Source organism: Ovis aries, chromosome 15, assembly GCF_016772045.2.
Source record: "Ovis aries strain OAR_USU_Benz2616 breed Rambouillet chromosome 15, ARS-UI_Ramb_v3.0, whole genome shotgun sequence".
NCBI classification, from domain to species: Eukaryota; Metazoa; Chordata; class Mammalia; order Artiodactyla; family Bovidae; genus Ovis; species Ovis aries.
In genome coordinates this window covers 25,636,461-25,655,391 of record NC_056068.1, presented here as the reverse complement: position 1 = coordinate 25,655,391, position 18,931 = coordinate 25,636,461, and the positions used below count along the sequence as shown (strand labels likewise).

At 40.0% G+C, this 18,931-nt stretch overlaps 1 protein-coding gene across 6 annotated transcripts in view; it reads left to right on the top strand.

Annotated features, from left to right (window-relative positions):
* CADM1 (cell adhesion molecule 1) overlaps positions 1-18,931 on the top strand; it is a 358,479-nt gene that overhangs the window by 144,199 nt on the left and 195,349 nt on the right. The window lies entirely within an intron of this gene.

Sequence of the window (18,931 nt, the reverse complement as noted above, 5' to 3'; positions counted from 1 at the left end):
TTTTAATATCTTTGTCTGCTAATTATATCATTTGTGTCAATCTGTGTCAGTTTTGATTAACTGATTTTTTTTTTCCTCTCTACATGGGTTTATTTTCCTGCTTCTTTGCATGCCTGCTAATCTTTGATTGGTTGCTAGACATTGTGATATTTCCTGTTTGGTGCTGGATATTTTTGTGTGTACTCTTGAGCTTGGTTTTGGTATGGAGTTACATTACTTGGAAATAGTTTGATCCTTTTGGTTCTGCTTTTAAGATTTGTTAGGTGGAACTGGAGCAGTGTTTAGTCTATGACCAATTATTACCACTACGGAGGCAATGCCTTTCTAAGTGCTCTATGTAATACCTGGGAGTTGTGACGTTTTTATTCTGTCAAATTCCCAGCTTGTTGTGTGTTGCTCACCATTCCCTCTAACATTTCAGATAGTTTTTTTTCTCCAGCTCCAGGTGGTTAATCACACTCATGCCCTGATTGGTGTTCTGCTGACTACTTGAGAGGGACCCTCTACAGAGCTCTGGGGCTCCCTCGCTAGGCTGTTCGTTTCTCCTCAGTACTTGGCCCTGCACAGTCTAGCTGCCTTTGTCTCTCTGAACTTCCCCTCAGTTTGCCTTCCCTAGGCTGTGTCCAGGAAACTCTTCTAGAAAGTAAGATTGGGACAGCAGGAAGGCTCACATAGTTTGATTCCTGCCTCTCAGGAGTCAGTGTCCTTTGTTTCCTCATGTCCAGTGTCTTGAAAACCATTGTTTTTCCACTCACATTGTTGTTGCTGTTTCAGGTAGGAGGGTCAGCCTGGTTCCTGTGACTCCATATTGGCAGGAAGCAGAAGTCTTAATTAGTTTTAAATGTAGGTTAAGTAGCCAATAATTAATGCCGACTTCTTTAACAACAGAGTTGTGATGGTATTAGGTATTCACCGTGGGATTCTTCTAACTCTTCCTTCAGAGGTGGGTACGTAGGAATCAGGGAGACCAACTTTAAGTCCACATTAAGGGTGCAGCTGTGATAGCTTGAATTCTGAGACCCTTTCCTTTGGCTGTCTGGTGGGAATAGGCACCACTTCCAGCCTGTTGTGTGTTGCTCACCGTTCCCTCTTACATTTCAGGCAGCTTCCCCATAGCCCCAGATGGTTCATCACACATGCGCAACCAGTGCTGTGGGTAGGTGCTTTCGTGCTGTGTGCTCACATGACCTCTTTGTGCACAGAGCGGGAGAGGAAGCTCTCTGGTCTCTTCTTATAAAGGCAGGAATTCCATTGTGGGAACTCCACACTGATGACCCCCATCAAACCCTTGTTACCTCCCACAGAGCCCATCTCTAAACATCATCACTTGGGGGTTGTGGTTAGGACTTCAGCATATGAATTGTATGGGGATACGAGCATTCAGTTCACAACAGCAGCTATAAGGGAAGTGTGAGCGTGAAAGCCGCTCAGTCATGGTGTGACTCTTTGCGACCCCATGGACTATAGAGTCCATGGAATTCTCCAGGCCAGAATACTGGAGTGGGTAGCCTTTCCCTTCTCCAGGGAATCTTCCCAACCCAGAGATCGAACCCAGGTCTCCCGCACTGTAGGTGGATTCTTTCCCAGCTGAGCCACAAGGGAATCCAAGGGAAATGTAGTGTCCTATGAACCTGAATCTTTCTCTGTGTAACTTGAATATCATTAAGGCCCCCTGAATCCCACATCTGCTCTGATCTCCCTTACTGCTCTAGCAGGCTCTGTGGCAAAATAAAGAACACTTACCCATCAAGAGACTAGAGCCTTACCTGTGCTTTTCTGGCAAGAGATTTTTTTGTTCTCATAATTCTTTTTAGAGTGCCAAGAACTCACTTCCACTGGATTAAAGAGAGCAAAATTATCTGCTTGAATCAGGAGCAACTTGTGGGAAGAGATCAGGGCTATGAAGCCTGTTGGGAGATCTGCATTTATAAGAAGATGGCTTCGGCAAGGATAAGTCATATCTTAACATCTTAGTCTTAAGTGACAGATTTGTTGCAAAGAAAATGGAAGTGGATGGAATCAGTGCTGTGTCTTTTTTCCTGTGGCAGCATTTCAGAATAATGTATTGTAGCTCGATTTTTGCTTGTGCTTCTTCCTTCAGTTAATATTAGAGTCAGAAGCCTGATCAGACATGGTGCTGTTTTTTTTTCTTTCTAATCAATGCTTGTGGACAGGTGAAATCTGTGAGGATTAATAAAATAAAAAATCATCTGTGAGTGAGGTGGCTGAATTTTATTTCAGTTGTTAATGTTGTGAAGGCAGATATACTTGTTTTGTTACAGAGATTCTGGGAAGCCAGTATGCCCTTAGCTTTGTTTGGAATTTTTTGTGGCATCAAAATTTTGTATTTTAATTTAGTCTTTAGCTTGTTAGCTGTCTTTCCTCTGCAAGTCTGAAAAGTCTGAGAGTTTTCTTTGCAGTTCTAACAATTAATTGAAAAATAAAATGATGACTATGTTTTGTTAGCTAATGCATCTTCTGCCAGCTTCTTGTAGCAAATGGGATTATAAAATCTTGCATGTCCAGTTTATATTTCTTTCTCTGAACAAATGATTAACCATGCCCATAGAATCCTAGATAGTTTAAAAATAACTGCCTCTGCAGTGTTTTGAAGGTTTGCCTACGGGTTGCAAAGAAGGTACCATAAGAAATAATTTTGGATCGTGGAATTTGTTTTTCTTTCAGAGGCTGCTCTGCAATGAGACTGGGTTGTTCTGCTCCTTTCAGTGATTCCACGATGCCCTTATTAAGAAAAAGAGGCCTCTCTTAGGATTCATCTAAAAAATTATTGCAAGATAAAGCAAGAACAATGTTCCTCTTGCTCTGCTGAACAGTGAGGGGAGGAAGCTGTCAGAAGGACTGACACATTCCTTTGCCCTAGAGCTGCACTATCAAGCCGGATAGCCAGTCGGCTCCTGTGGCTATTGAAATTTAAGACTAAAGTTCATTTCCTCAGTCGCATTAGCTCCTTGACAAGTGCTTGATAGCTGCATGTGGTTATTGGCCATCGTGTTGGACAGTGTAGATAAGAACCTTTCTCTCATGGCAGAAAGTCCTCTTGGATAGCACTGCACAAGAGGTTATTATACTAATTCACTTATCCCCAGATGTGGAGGTCGTAGTGCTGTTCTCAGTCTTAGAATCACAGTAACCAGAAGAGAGACAGGAAAACAAAACACAAAAACATGCTACACGGAAAATTACCATGGGCTGTTGATGTGTTCTTGTCACTATATGTGCTGCTAACATTAGGATTCTCCCCCCACCCCCAGTATTATTCCTCCCAAAGACAAGTCATTATGTATATTCAAGTTTATTAGAAGTCTCCCATAGATCAGTCTCTCAGTTACTTTGAACATCGAAACAGCCTTCATGAATGCTTGCTGAATGTGCAGAGTCAGATTCAAAAAGAGAGAGAGAAATTTAACACAAGCTTAATGATTTAGGTATGACCTCTAGATGACATGTTGGATATTATTAAACACAAGCCTTTTTTAATCCCTTAAAAATTTTTTACTGAAGAAAACTTGGTTTACAGTGTTGTGTTGGCTTCTGCTGTGCAGCGCGGTGACTCAGTTATTCACATATACGTTCTTTTTCATGTTCTTTTCCATTATGGTTTATCACAGGATATTGAATATCATCTGCTGTGCTATACAGTAGGTCCTTGTTGTTTATCTTTTCTGTAGGTACTAGTTTGCATTTGCTAATCCCAAGCTCCGTATCCATCTTTCCTCCACTCCTCCTCCCTCTTGGCAACCACAAGTCTGTTCTGTCTATCTGCAAGTCTGTTTCTGTTTCATGGTTAAGTTCATTTGTATCATAGTTTAGATTTGACATATAAGTGACATGACACGGTATTTGTCTTTTTGACTTACTTCCTTAGCATGATAAACTATATGTCTATCCATGTTGCGGCAAAATGGCATTATTTCATTCTTTCTATGCCTGAGTAGTATTCCACTGGGCTTCCCTGTAACTCCGATAGTAAAGAGTCTGCCTGCAATGCAGGAGACCCAGGTTCAGTCCCTGGGTCAGGAAGATCCCCTGGAGAAGGGAATGGCTACCCACTCCAGTATTCTTGCCTAGAGAATTCCATAGACAGAGGGGCCTGCCGGGCTACAGTCTGTGAGGTTGCACCGAGTCAGACGTGACCGAGCGACTGACACTTTCACTGTGTGTGGGCACCACGTCTTCTTTATCCACTCATCTGTCAATGGATATATAGGTTGTTTCCATGTCCTGGCTATTGTGAGCAGTGCTGCTATGAAGATAGGAGTGTATGTATCTTTTTGAATTATAGTTTTGTCCAGATATATGACCCGCAGTGGGATGGTGAGATCATATGGCAACTCTATTAACCAAGTCTTTTAAAGAGCAGATAAAAAGTATTGCAAATGTCTTTGCTGTGAAGATCTCAACTGTGTGCCTGAAAGACATGTGGAAAACTGTCCTACTATTTAGTTACTTGGTGCTTGTGGCAACTGTGTCATACGTGAATTTTAAAAGTGCTATGTGTAAAACACCCTCTAAGGAGAAATGATTTGCTCAGGATGGTGTCCCTAAAAAAAAGTAGCGCTAGGGATAGTAAGACAATTTTGTGCCTGAGGAGTTCTTCATGAAATGTGAAAGGAGAAAACAACAAAGCACTTTCCTAAATATACTCTGCAATATTCCATGTGATTTTGAACATGTACGTTAGCCATCCCAATCTCAGTCCTAAAAGGTACTATAGTCAAGTTAAAAACAAAACGAAACAAAACTTCGTATTTTGAGGGGATCATCTCATGTGGGAAAAAGGGGGAATTTTCTTGCCTTTAAGGTTCACTTAAATTTGGACCTGTCAAATGTCTACTTCTAGAGATCCCACTGGATTTTTTTTTCTAAGAAACTCTTTTGTTCACAGAGGAGAACCATCTCAAATTTATTAAACCAATGAAAATAAAATCAGAAGACAACTGAATAATCCTCTTAAAATGCTGTTAAAATTTATAAAATTGATGCATATATTAATATGCTAAAAATGCACAAAATGTTAAAAACCTGGAGTAAAACAAAATGCTAACAGTGGTTGACTCTGAGTGGTGAGATTCCTGTGAGCTCTCTTTGCTCCTTTAATTTTTTCTGTTTCATTTTCTATGATGAATATGCATTCATCTTATAATTACAATAAAAAGAAAACTTAAATTATCACTTAAAAAAGAACGTATTAAAGTGAGCTATTGATTTGATTTATGGGTCCATACTTCATACGTTAACTCAAGTAAGTGGGAAGGAGCTTCTTTGAACAAAGACTGGTTCCAAGTGGGCAATGCGCACTTTTCTAAAAGAAAACATACTGTCTAGCCAGTTGCTATTGTTTGTTTTCATCTTTAACAGTACTCAGAATGTCATGCAAAAAGTAATTCTTGACAATTTTTATGTAAATCATTGAGACTTTTGTTTCCTCAATATATATATGAGGGCATGACCCACCAAGGTCCAAAATATTCTACATTCCCACTGCCATGATGCTAGGATACTAGGGGGAAGGATTGACTGCATGTAAAGTAGTTTCAAAGTGTTCAGCTCTTTTCAGACCATTTCACATTAATTCCTGGTGAAATAATGTAGAAAGATTACTTCTGAGGTGAAGGTAATTTAGGACTACAGTTTTTTTTTTTTTTTTGGCATTGACTTACTATGACCTTGAGTAAGTCAAATTATATATTTCTCTTTTCCTCTGTATTATATTCTTCATTTGATTTCTTAAGGAAGCGCTTTTTTTTGGTAAAATTATTGACCTACTTGGAAGACATGCATGTTCTAAGAAATGTGAACACATCTCTTCTTGGAGTTGGTGATGGACAGGGAGGCTGGGTGTGCCACGATTCATGGGGTCTCAAAGAGTTGGACACTTCTGAGCGACTGAACTGAACTGAACTTCTTGGTATGCAATTTCTCTTCTTTTCTTCTCTAGTGCCACTTGTTACATCACACAGACTCAGTAACACAAAGACTTACTGCTCTGCATGTTGTGAGGAGTAAAAGAAAAAGATTAGAAACTTGCCTCATTTCGAAGGAGACTTTTTAAGGTATCCCAGGGGATGTGGACTCAAGGTCCTACAAGACTAACTCTCTTTACAGCCTTACAGGAATGCAGTACAGATGACCTGCATGTAAAATATGCTGCCTGTTGCTTTGGACATCACTTGACACTAAAAAGCTATGCATTTTGGATTTTTTGCATGTCAGAATCTTAGCCAGAGGAATTAAAAGTAAATATTTAAGTAGGTTCCCGACTTTTCCTATCAAGGAGGCACGGAGACAGGCAATTTGCTTAGCAAGTCTTTTTGTTCGCCTGTTTTTGTGCTGCAGAGAAGTGTGATGTTTGCTTCTGATGATTCCAAATGTGCATGCATTATATGATCAGAGCAGAGTCTAGAGCATGCCAGCGCTATCTGTGGAAGGCTGTGTGATAACATGTGACCCTAGTGACAGAAATCACTGGGTGCTGGCAAAAAAGGAGCCGTTAATCTCGATGGAACTATTACCGCACAGGCGTCGCTTAATCCTGGCCCTTTCATGGCTGCAGCCCTTACGCAGAAAACCTACTCCACGCTTGCACAAGTTGCCAGGTCACTAGATTGCTAAACCATGTTAACTGTGATGGTTGGTGGGGGGTGCGGGGGTGGAGGGCAGAGGCACTTGGGTAAAATCCTCCCGTATTATCAAGACTGAGTTTCTAAATGTTCTGATCCTGAAAATTGCTTCCTGGTTTAAGCAAGATTAGCAGTGTGACCATTTTAGCATTTTGAGTTTGATACTTTGAAAATACTCACAAATTTATGTCCCCCCTCCAATTTTTTTTTTTTTTTTTTTTTGCTGCATTAGGGTCACCTGAGCTATCATATGAGGTCATTAAGAAGTTACAGTAGAAGTTTTTTTGTCCAGTTTGGTTAATTCCAATAGTTGACCAATCAAAAAATTCTAACATTTTTTAGATTCTGACCAGTCTAAAAATTATAAATACATACTTTCAGCTTTTTAACATTTATAGTTATATTTATCATGCATATAGATATTTTCATTTTTTATTTGCCAGTATTAGATGTTCAGTCAAAAGAGTCAGACATGACTCAGCCACTAAACATCTACAGCAACTAAACAAAGCACTTCCTTTGCTGGTTGGACCTCCCTGTGTCTTTCTTGCGTAAACCACACCCACAATGCAGTCCCTCTGATTTCTAATCCATATTTATCTGAATCAAGCATGTTACTTAAAAATACTGTGAAATAGCTACATGCAGAATCCTTCTAGACTTTTATTAAATTTCCCCTGAAACTTTTATCTAACTTCCATGTAGTCAGTGATAATTGTTAAATGACTCATCTGTATGAAATTCTCTCAAATATTCTGCTTAATTTTGATAGAAACAGCAAATCACTCTTTTTACACTCATATTTCATTGATTTATATGGTATCATCTGTTCACATATGATTTAATTAGATTTTGAAATTACGTTAACAAAGAGAACTAGAATAGAAAGGTTTGGGAGCAAACCCACTGAACTCATGGTAGCTGTGCAACTCAGCTGGTAGAGAATCCCGCATGTATGACTCTGCAGAATACCCTGAGCTTCAGTTAGCGTGTTCTACGGGGAAATAGGGAGCACTGCTTAATCAAGCCTGTCAAGGTTTTCTATGCTGCTGCTGCTGCTAAGTCGCTTCAGTCGTGTCCGACTCTGTGCGACCCCATAGATGGCAGCCCACCAGGTTCCCCCTTCCCTGGGATTCTCCAGGCAAGAACACAGGAGTGGGTTGCCATTTCCTTCTCCAGTGCATGGAAGTGAAAAGTGAAAGTGACCTCGCTCAGTCCTGTCCAACTCTTAGCGACCCCATGGACTGCAGCCCACCAGGCTTCTCCGTCCATGGGGTTTTCCAGGCAAGAGTACTGGAGTGGGGTGCCATATAAACACCTACAAAGAGCTACAGCTGAAAACTGATAAAAGATTTAATTTTTACCCTTGTTTTCCTTTTCTGTTTTTCGAATTAAAAGCCAGATATAGTGATGTAGATGTTAAGGAAACCATGATTAAATGAGCTACATGTCAACATTGATATTATAAGTTCTGAATTGGTAATTTTACTACTTTGAGCATTTATTATATATAGCATATTAATTACTAGATTCGTGATGCTATTTTAAAAAATTTAAGAGTACCGAGTGATAGCTTGCCAAATATGTAATAGAGTATGAGAGGTGAAATAGTCAATGACTTAAGTATAGGACTGATTGTGACATTCTGGAACTGTCACGGATATTTATATACTCTGTCAGAAATATGATGTTGCCTGAGTGGATCTGATCCCTACCAAACAAGTTAAATAAATGGCTTCTCCTCCTCCCCACCCTCATTTCCTTCTTCTTCTTCTCCTCTTGCTTTATAACTTACTATGCTATAGAAAATGCATGGGGGACTTTTAAAATGGTGGTATAAAGGTCATAATAGATGTGTGCTTCTACCAGGCCAAGTCCAGGTGTTTTCATTAGAAATGGAAGGAAGGAATTGATTTAAACAAATACCTCCTTAAAAAGAAAAAGAAGACATGAAAGAAAGATATAAGAGTGTTGATTGGGAGGGTTTCATGTGTAAAAGAGACTTAATGATGGGTCTAAATGTAAATGTTAGGAACACTTTTGAAAGGAAAACTTGGCCTTAGAAAAGAGTTTATAGAAGCAACTATTTCAGGAACTGAAATAGGTTTTGAAAATGAGAGACACTCGATGCCAGAATAAGAATGAACATATCTTAGATTTCACTGAGAGGGATCACACATGTATTGAAAATTACCAGAAGGAACAGTCCCAAGATCATTTGATTCAGGCCCCAGTGAAAGCCCTGGAATAGTCCAAGAATCTTAGCCTTTCCTATTAAAGAGCAAAGTACGTTCTTCAGCTTTTCCTAGTTGAACTGATGAACTGATCAGTGGACCTTGAATCTAAGGAAACAAATTTCTGTTGATCTTAAACCTCCCCTATTGTGTTTTTGCATGCATCCATCTCATTCTTTCCATTATTCTTAGCTTAGTCATCCAGATTGCTGTTTAAAAAGGAAAATTACCTTAAAATGGACTTGGCAAATAAACAGATCTATCACTGTCTGGGGTTTCTGAATCTTTTTTAACATAATTTCTTCTAAGAAGAGGAGGAACTGTTTTCTTTAATATTGAAAAGCCATTGCCTGGAGCACCCCTCATCAACCTTGGTCCACAAGTTCAGTCATTCGGTAGAATTTAGAGGGCTCTGACATTCAGAGAACAGCGGCCAACTGTCAAAAAACGGTAGGAGATGGTAATAATGACCTCCATTTAAGGTCACTGGTGCTTGAATGCATGCGGTACTTTGGCACTAGTTATGCCATATCCTGCTGATTGTGAAACTGGTGCCAGGTGTAGTGTATAGGGCCAAAGGAACTTTGTAGCGACAAGAGGCAAAGGAACCTGAGCTCTCAGCTTGTACCATTGATCCTTATGGGAAGATTTATCTGGATTGGTCATGTCTATCTGATTTTTCTGTTGGCAGAGACTTGAAGAAATGAGTGAATGAGATAAACATTAAATTCAGATCCTTTAGCAGATAATAGCAGCTTTCTCAGAGAAGGCAATGGCAACCCACTCCAGTACTCTTGCCTGGAAAACCCCATGGATGGAGGAGCCCGGCAAGCTGCAGTTCATGGGGTCGCTACGAGTCGGATACGACTGAGCGATTTCACTTTCACTTTTCAATTTCATGCATTGGAGAAGGAAATGGCAACCCACTCCAGTGTTATTGCCTGGAGAATCCCAGGGATGGGGGAGCCTGGTGGGCTGCCGTCTATGGGGTCGCACAGAGTTGGACAGGACTGAAGCGACCTAGCAGCAGCAGCAGCAGCAGCAGCAGCAGCAGCAGCGGCAGCTTTCTCTGTGTTCCTGTCACTTAGCACGTAGTAGGTGCTTGATTATTGAATGAAAGATCAGTGGCGCTACATTTTCTGGATAAGACCCCTTGTGTCGATGTCTAATAAAATGGGATTTGCAAGAGTGATGATGGAACAATGGATAAGCAATAAGGTGTACTTCTTTTGAGGTTATAAGCATAAAAATACTCAGTGACCTCATAGCTTTATTAATGCTTATTTGTGAAGAAGGATTAAATAGTATCTTGCCTCTTTTACTTTGCTTTTAATCATTCGTTGTTAAATACAGGCTTAGGCCATCTGTCTCTGACAAGATCTGCCTAGATATGGAAAGACTGTATTATAGAGATACTTAAAAAAAAAAAGACAAACTCTCATAATCTGTTTATACAGTTATTCTCCAAGCATTTTCCTAAAACAGTTTTCAGTAAATTTCCTACCAGCTAAACCACAAATTTATCTGTAATTAAAACCATTTTTGTTGACTAGGTCTCAGTACTCTTGAGGCCTGTGGGAATTGCCTTTTGCTCTTTTTTCTCTTGAAGTTAAGATGGTAAGAAAACCTTGTCAGGTTTAAAAGGTAAAACACGAAACTGTCAGTTTTCTGATATCGAGGTATATTGTTTTGAGAATCAACATTCCAAATGGCTAATCTAGTTAATTCTCAGCGGTACAAGATGGGGGCAAAGGGGGTTGACCATGTTTTGGCACCTGATTTCACTTTATTTTATACCAAGTGCTTCTTAGGCATTTCTGCCTCATCAGTATTCCATAGGGGTAGGTGTCATTAACCTCAGTGAAGAGTTTATTACAAGCTATTGTTAGAACTTGTTTTTGAATAATATTACTCTGTCATGTAAATGAGACATACTGCACCAACCTATACCCATACTGAACCAACAGAGTTTAAGCCTGTTCTGGACATGGAAGGATCAGGTTTGAGTATGTGATTTGGGACAGTGTTGCTTGCTCGTGTGTGTGTGTGTGTGTGTGTGTGTGTGTGTGTGTGTGTGCAGGCGCATGTGGGCATGGGTGCACGTGTGCCCCAAGGCATGCACAATCTGAAGATACAATATGAATCTTTCTTGGCATAAATTCAGTTCTTAGAATTGCTTCCTTCTCACTCAGATGCAAAATACGGTGAAGAACTATAAGCAGTCCTAAATAATGGCTGTATACACGATTCAGGGTCACCTTCAACAAGACACAGGTCACTCAAGACGTTCAGAGACTACAGTGCTGACTCTACTCTGGGACTCTTAAAATGCTTCCTGTAAGCCCTGGCTAGTCATAGGTAGAATCTGAGTTATACAGTCTGATTTCGTTTATGAGCTGGAGGTTAACTACAGCACTGACTGCTACTTCATTATAATCCTACTGACGTCTCTCTGGTGAGAGAATTACCAGCATACCCAGCTTTGCATGTGTGGAAGACTGTTATAGCGCCAGTTTAATGATATTTCAGAGACAAATAGTAGATATGGAGGGTGATTCAGTGTTTTATGCTGTATGAATGGTGTTTTACTTGCTTTGGTGCGGTTTTATTTTTCATTTTTTAGCGAAGTCCCCCCAACCTCACCCTGTGCCCCTCAGCCTTTTGTCATTTTAGCAGAATTTGGAATCCAAGAAGCAGAGCATTCCCAATTACATTTGGACACAGTCTTTTAGAGATTCTTAGTCAAAATGTAAATTATAGGTTAAAATATAGCTTGAGTACTTTGAAGGCCAAGTCCATTTGTACTTGGTAAATATTAGTGATCGCCAGGAGGACCACAAATGTACCCAGGCAGCTTCATCTTACTGTCAAATGAAAATCTCAAAAAAATAAATTCTTGTTGAATCTTGTGAGTAGGCTGCAGGGGCCCAGTAAGACTTTAAAGAAAGAATACCTTTTAGAAGGGGCTCAAGGTCACAGTCATCAGTCTTTCTTTGAAAACCTGTGAAGTGCCTCCCAGACACTTTTATTTCGCTTTCAGTGGTGTTTGGTCTAGGGGCTCTGCTGACGGCTCGACCACACACTTAGCGTTCCCTTTCTGTGCATCAGCACAACCCGAGACTGCCGGGCTGCTCTTGGCCTTTAGGATTCTGTCATGGAATGTAAGGAATTTGCAACAGGAAATGTATCTAGCTTTGAAATATTTTCGTCTGCTGCAGTCACTGAACCTGCGCGGCTTTGGGGTGTCAGCATTTCATTCTAGGATTTCATCTGGAATATGTGTGTCTGTGTGTGTGTGTGGTTTTCTCTCTCAAGTTACTTATTGGATGCGGTTCATGTACAGTCCCCGTTACTATTCATAATCACGTAAGCAGTGTTAGCAGGTTTTGGCAAATTCTCCATTTCATCTATGCCTAAGAATGGAAACCTTTGATCAGCAAGATAATTTAATTTCGCCGAATATTTTTGGTTAGGATGCAGCCACAAAGTCAGCAAAAAGCTCAAGTTGTTTTCAGGCAGCTCATTTGTATTGTAGTTGTGTTTATATAGTTTGGCTGCTTTCTGAGTCTTCAAGTGCAACATCACTGTCAGCTTTTTCTATGGACTTTAAGCAAAAGTCAAAATAACAGGTGTATTACTTTGTTGCCAAAGAAAGGCTTATGTATGCCCTTCTCTGTGTGATTAATCTTCTTAGCCAGCTGACATAGCAGTACTGGGCATGTAGTAGGTACCCAACAAACAACAACAGATCCAGCCATTAACTTGGTTGTTATTCCAAGCCTCTCAAAATAAGTCTGAGTGAAAGAGACCAAGGAACTGAAAGATCCCGCTACACTTTTTAGTGTATGACTTATTTTTGAGAGTCTCAAACTTAACCCTCCTAGAAGAATTGTGTTTGGAACACTACAAAGCCTGTGTGTGTGTGTGTGTGTGTGTGTGTGTGTGAGGATCATTTTGTCTTACGTGTGTCTGTGTGTGTGTGTGCGCTCAGTTGTGTTCAACTCTTTGCAACCCCACCAGACTCCTCTGTCCTTGGAATTTTCCAGGTGAGACTACTGGAGCGGGTTGCCATTTCCTTCTCTGGGGGATTTTCTAACTCAGGGATCGAACCCAAATCTCTTCCATCTCTTGCACGGCATGTGGATTCTTTACCACTTCACCACCTGGAAGCATTTTGTCTTACTTGTGCTTAAAAGAGCCCTATTCAGCGCTAGGCACAGGAAGCACTCAGTAAATTATTTATTGGCCATCTAGCTCAGGAGTGAATACATGGGGGACGTGCGATTTTTCAGAATAACTGAAAATGTAGGATCCACAGACTTCTCTGGTAGTCCAGTGGTTAAGACTCCACGCTTCCACTGTAGGACGTAGATTCAATCCCTGGTTGGGGAAGTTCTGCATCCCACCGCGGTGGGGGCAGAAAAAAGACAGTCAGTGAAAATGCAGGATTCATTGTAATCAAGAAAGGGACCCATTTCTCTAAGGAGGTTTGCAGTATGACTATGTCTTGCCTTTACTTTGGGCTGATCCTCTATTGAGGTACCTATCATGTACCGACCATTGTACTTAGTTCTTGAAATGTATCATCTCACCTTGGTATGTGACACTAGTTAGAACTATAAGAAATTTCATGTTGAAAGAATTTTTAATCCAGATTTTATATCCTGACATTACCTAGTTGTCTATCGGAAGCCCATGCCTTTGAGCAGTGTACTTGAGCACTCAGCTAGAAAATAGTCAGTCTTCATAGGAATAATATTTTAGATCCTAGAACACTGATGGAATAGTTTCTCAAAAATCCCAACCATTTTATGACAAACCATACAGATTGTCTCTCATTTTGTAATATTTTTTTAAGTGGTAATGCATATATGTATACAGAGCTATTCTGAGAGTCTGCTTTGATGATTGATTCAAGATTAGTCATCTTAGTTTTGCCTACTTGATGTGAGAAACAAAACATTTCTCCTTCTGCTCTGACAGTAAAAAGAGAGGTCCGTATGAGATACCCAAAGGGGATCTGAAACACTGAGTGCTGGGGAGAAAGTATTCAGCATGTTGCATTTGGGAGGCAAACCTTTAGAAAAGTGGTTAATTCTAGATTGATTTGTACTCCTCAGGGTCTAAAGGGGTGAATTTAGTGGGAGAGATGAGATTTGAAGCAAAAGGTACAGTTTTGTGTGTGGTGGAGTAGATGAGATGACCCTTTTGTCCTGTGTGTTTTAAAATTACTGTTGAAATATGAATGAGAATTTCCCAGGTGGCTCAGTGGGTAAAGAATCCAAGCGGAAGATGCGGGTTTGATCCCTGGGAGGAGAAGATCCCCTGCAGAAGGAAATGCAACCCACTCCAGTATTCTTGTCTGGGAAGGCCCGTGGACAGAAGAGCCGGGTGGGCTACAGTCCATGGGGTAGCAAAAGAGACATGGCTTAGCAACTAAGCAACAACATGAATGAATCTCAGTGTAATTGCTCTGAGTGAAATAAGCCAGGTAAAGAGAACATATCCTATGATTCCTGTTATACAGAATTCTAGAAAAATGCAAAAGAAACTACAATGAGGGGAAAAAGAAATGGGTTAATGACTGAGAGGTGATGGGGAGGTGGTGGTCCCAGCAGGAGGGATTCCGAGTGTGTCCAAGGACATTCAGCGGCCGGTGCATCAGTTCATTATCTGGATAGTGGTGGTGGTTTCACAGCTGTGTTATGTATGTCAGCTCCATGTACATTACATACATGGAGTTGACTGTGTGTCAGTTATACCTTAATAAGGTTGCTAGGAAAAATACATTCTTACGGCTGTTACCGATAATCCACTGATTTCTTTAGCATCTTTCTCTTATACTAGACTGTAAGCTCCAGGAACGTGGGCTTTTGCTCTTTTGTTTCTGTGTCCTCAGTGTTTACTGCGAGTGGAACCTGCTACGTACTCATCTGAGTGTGACTCAAGGGACATGGCACTCATGTCACGTGACACACAGCCAGCCCTCATTCACAGATCGCTTGCTATGTGCCAGGTACTTTGCTAAGATATTTTATTAATCTTCTCAACGTATTTTTTGAGAGAGACCATCTTTTGGGCCCCATTTAACAGAAAGGATAACAGGGCTCGGAATAGTTAGGTGACATGCTGGACATCACTGGCTTGAGGATGGAGGGACAACTAAGGGCAAGCTGTCTGAGTTAGTCTGTGATAACCTTTGCCCTTGAACCCTATGGCATTTCTTTATGGCTTATGTGGATTTTTATGAAGCTATGACAGGGAAATTTGCGAGAATATAAGACTCAGTTCCTGGCACTTCACCTTCAACACAATAGAAATTCAGTAGACATTTAAAAATGAATGAACGAACCTGGTACTGAAGGGTCTTCTTACAGGAAAATCCTTTTCCTTTTGTTTATTTTCCCAGTATTAATAGAGCAAAGTTGACATATTACACGTCGCTCTGTTTGTACTATGTGAAACCTGAATGAGGTGCGGGGCCAGGCAAGCAGAGAAAAGCCCTTCCAGGTGGGCTTTTGCCCACACCTCCAATGGGGGCTCCTGAGCAGGTCCTCTCCATTGACATGTTGTGAGTTTGTGCCAGGAGGGGAGAAGAAAGCATATATTAAATTTCCCTCACAGTTGTATTATTTGTAAGGTTCTTCTAAAAGCCAGTTGATTTTTGTAAGCTAACATTAGAATTCCAAAAAGGGATTACAAAAATGTTTGCATTGTACTATTATAACATGGTTGGAATACATTCTTTTCCCCTTTTGGTTATAATACCCATCCTGTTTGAATTGTAGAATACAAAGAATGGATACATTGCTGAAAATACATACTTTTTTTTTCTTTTTTAGGTAATTATGTGGTGTGTTTTTTTTTTTAAGTCTGTTATAACATCCATTTATCTCCGGTTTGTGTGTGTGTGTCTTTTAATGGTAGTACATTAAAATTACAAAAGCTGGCAACATTTTTTGAGTTTAAAAGGAGTAGTTCCTGAACAGTGGTGTCATTTCTTATATACTGCTAGGTAGGGGTCACTTTGGGATTTTATGTGGACTGCTATTTTTTCTATAAGTGCTACTTACAAAAAAAACTATGCTTTATAGCTCCATTTTTAAAAAACAGTATAATATACCATTCATTTGATGCATCATTCATTGACATTTTCTTATTTGTCCATCTATTCATTCAGAAACTATTTATCAAGGCCACGTTTCTTGCCAGGGTCTGTGTTAAGTATGGCCAGTATATGGTACATTCATAAATGCCTTCTGCTTTCATGGAGGAAATTTGTCCTTTCTGCCTGTAGTTTTGCTTTTGGAGATATTAGAAGCATCAGAATTGTTAATCCTTTTATATTGACTTGTCAGCTCTGCCAAAATCACAGGTTATTTAGGTCAAGTTGCTTGGCCTTACTGCCCTCGTTTCTTATTTTATAAAATGGGCATAGTAACTGCTTCTCCCATGTGAGTTATATAACAAATAATGTACTTCAGGAAGAGAGTTGTAAAAATTCACAAGGTATAAGAGAATAATTTAGTGATTAACCCACTTTCTGAGTTTGTGCATGTGACTGTGTGTGTGTGTGTGTGTGTGCAAGTGTGAGATCTGAAGCTGAATTAAATCGGTTTAGTTTTTGATTTCTAGGTAGTTTGCCTATCACTTGATTTCTCTTGAGATGACCTTTGAATTAATTATTTCCTTATCTTTCCGTTCTGGATGGAAAATGCAGAAAGTTTGGGGGTTTGTAGTTTGATAATTTCAATTAGTATCATTTCACCAAATTATACTTCTCTAAGATGCATAGGAATGTTTTTGTTCAAGTAGAAGGGAAATTAGCACGGACACGATTCCTTTTAACTGACATAGGTGGATACATTAGAGATGTTTAGGGAAATCCTTTCTGCAGTGTATCGGCGGTGAATAAAATGAATGCATAATATGTTATAATTAAGTTAATGATCACTAATTTGTAGAGAGTCCTTCGTTTTAATGATATCGAGAAACACTCTGGAGACTCTGAGGTGGTTATCCTTAATTTCAGTATTTTTGAAAAATTCTAGTTACCATAGTGCTATAGTTCCCAGGGAAATTTCTTATGCACATAAACTTGCTTTTTCTCATGACCTCCCTGTTGCTATTTAGGGTTTAATTTATCTTAAATTGTAATTATCTGGCCACTTGCAAATCCCTTAAAGGCCGAGATTATGTCACATTAAAGTTTGTGTCTCCAGTACTTTGATCAAGGCCCTTTATACAGTCAGCTTTAGAAACTGTTGGCTCACTTAACTGAAAGGTCCATCAGAAAATGCTCAGAAGCCTCATAGTATTTCTTGATCCTCCCCCTTGTCCTGCGTTGAGCAGTTGATTCCCAAGACTTGAGAATCAGGATTGCCTGGGTACTTAAGAGTCCTTGGTTCGAGACTGCAGATAGATCTAAGCTTGCTTATCTCCTATCAGCTGCGAGTCCTTGGGTAAGTTATACGTTCTCGGGGCCTTCATTTTTTTAATTTGAAAGCGTGAATCATCATGCTTAGTTTGTAGACTTGTGAAGGCTAAGAAAAATAATGATCAGCATAATGGTTGCACATAGTGGGTCCTCAATAAATGATAGTTTCCTTTTATAAAACTGTTAACCCTCTTCAATAATTTAAGAACTCTTTCTTCACACCAGATTATAAAAGCCTCGTGAGTGTTTCCCTTGATGTTTTTAGTCTCCTCTGCTTTCAGGTCAGGTTAGATGTAGCTGCCAGATTAAATATTTATTAATTATTGACTATATGATATGCACTAGGCTTTTTCTGTCCAGTTCATGATTCTAAATAAACAAAGAACCCATCACGGCTTTGACCTAGAGACTAAAATTTACTTAGATTGGTAGTCAGTCTGAACCAAATCTAGTTATCTAGCCTCATCTTCTTTTTGCCTTCACTCTACAATCCTTACAAATTGAACCCTCAGTTCTTCATAGTCATTAGGGATTGGGATGAGATATCCAGGGACCCAGGTAGGTTCAGACCCTGTCCTGTCAATCGCTTCATCCACTTACTACCCTCTCTTTCCAGAGCAAGAAGGTACAGGATGGGAATCTTAAGTACTAGTACCCGAGACTCCAGTGCAGAGCTCTGATAGAAGCTGGATAGGATCGGAGGTTTAGGCTTGAACCCAAGGGATGCCTTCAACTCCTCTGTCTGTTCCAAGTCTTAATCTTGGAATCTCACTGCTTTTTGGCAACCACACTAAAGACAAACTGAGACTGCAGGAACAGCTAGAGCTCCAAAGTGAAAGTGAGTACAAATTGGACAGCCAGTCTGCCTCAAGGGATGAAGCCTTTTCTAGCTCTGCTTACTACATGAAGCCAGGAAGCAAGAAGTTAAAGAGAGTATTCAAAATAGGTGCCAACCTTTAACACCCAGTGCCTATCCACTTGGAACCCTCAGTGATGTGGACTCTGTGCTGTCATTATAGGAGAAAAAACCCTGCTTTCTTGGAGATGAGCTGGATGGTATCTAGAAAGGCAGTGGGTAAAAGTGGATGGCATGGGAAAAAACGGGGTAAATGTTTTATTCTCTTGACTCCTGTTATATGACATGAGCTGATAATTGATAATGTTTGTGATATTCCCTTTGCTTAAAATTTACTGTAGCTCACGTGCCCCTTAGAATGTCTTCCCGATTTATTCTTTATTCCTTTTCTTGTCAGCCCAGAGCAGTCTACAAGTTCTTTGTATCCATTTTGGCAAATGTAACTTCCATCTGTCATTATCATTTTTCTTATATTAGTTCAATATGGGTCTCTTCATGCCTACTGCCTGAGAACTATTGTGCTCAATTCTGGAGATATACAGTGTAGGGTTCCTTGAAAAAATTAAGGTCTACAAACATATAAACAGAATTTTGCAAGGTGTTTATTAATTCCCCAAAAGATTCGAGTGAGTGATGAGGCTAGAAAGATCATCCCTGGCTAAGTTACTGTGCCCAGGAGGTACCATACTAAGGAGCTTGGATTTTATAAGAATGAGAACTCACTGAAGGATTTTAACTGGAAGTGTACCCAGATCAGATCTAC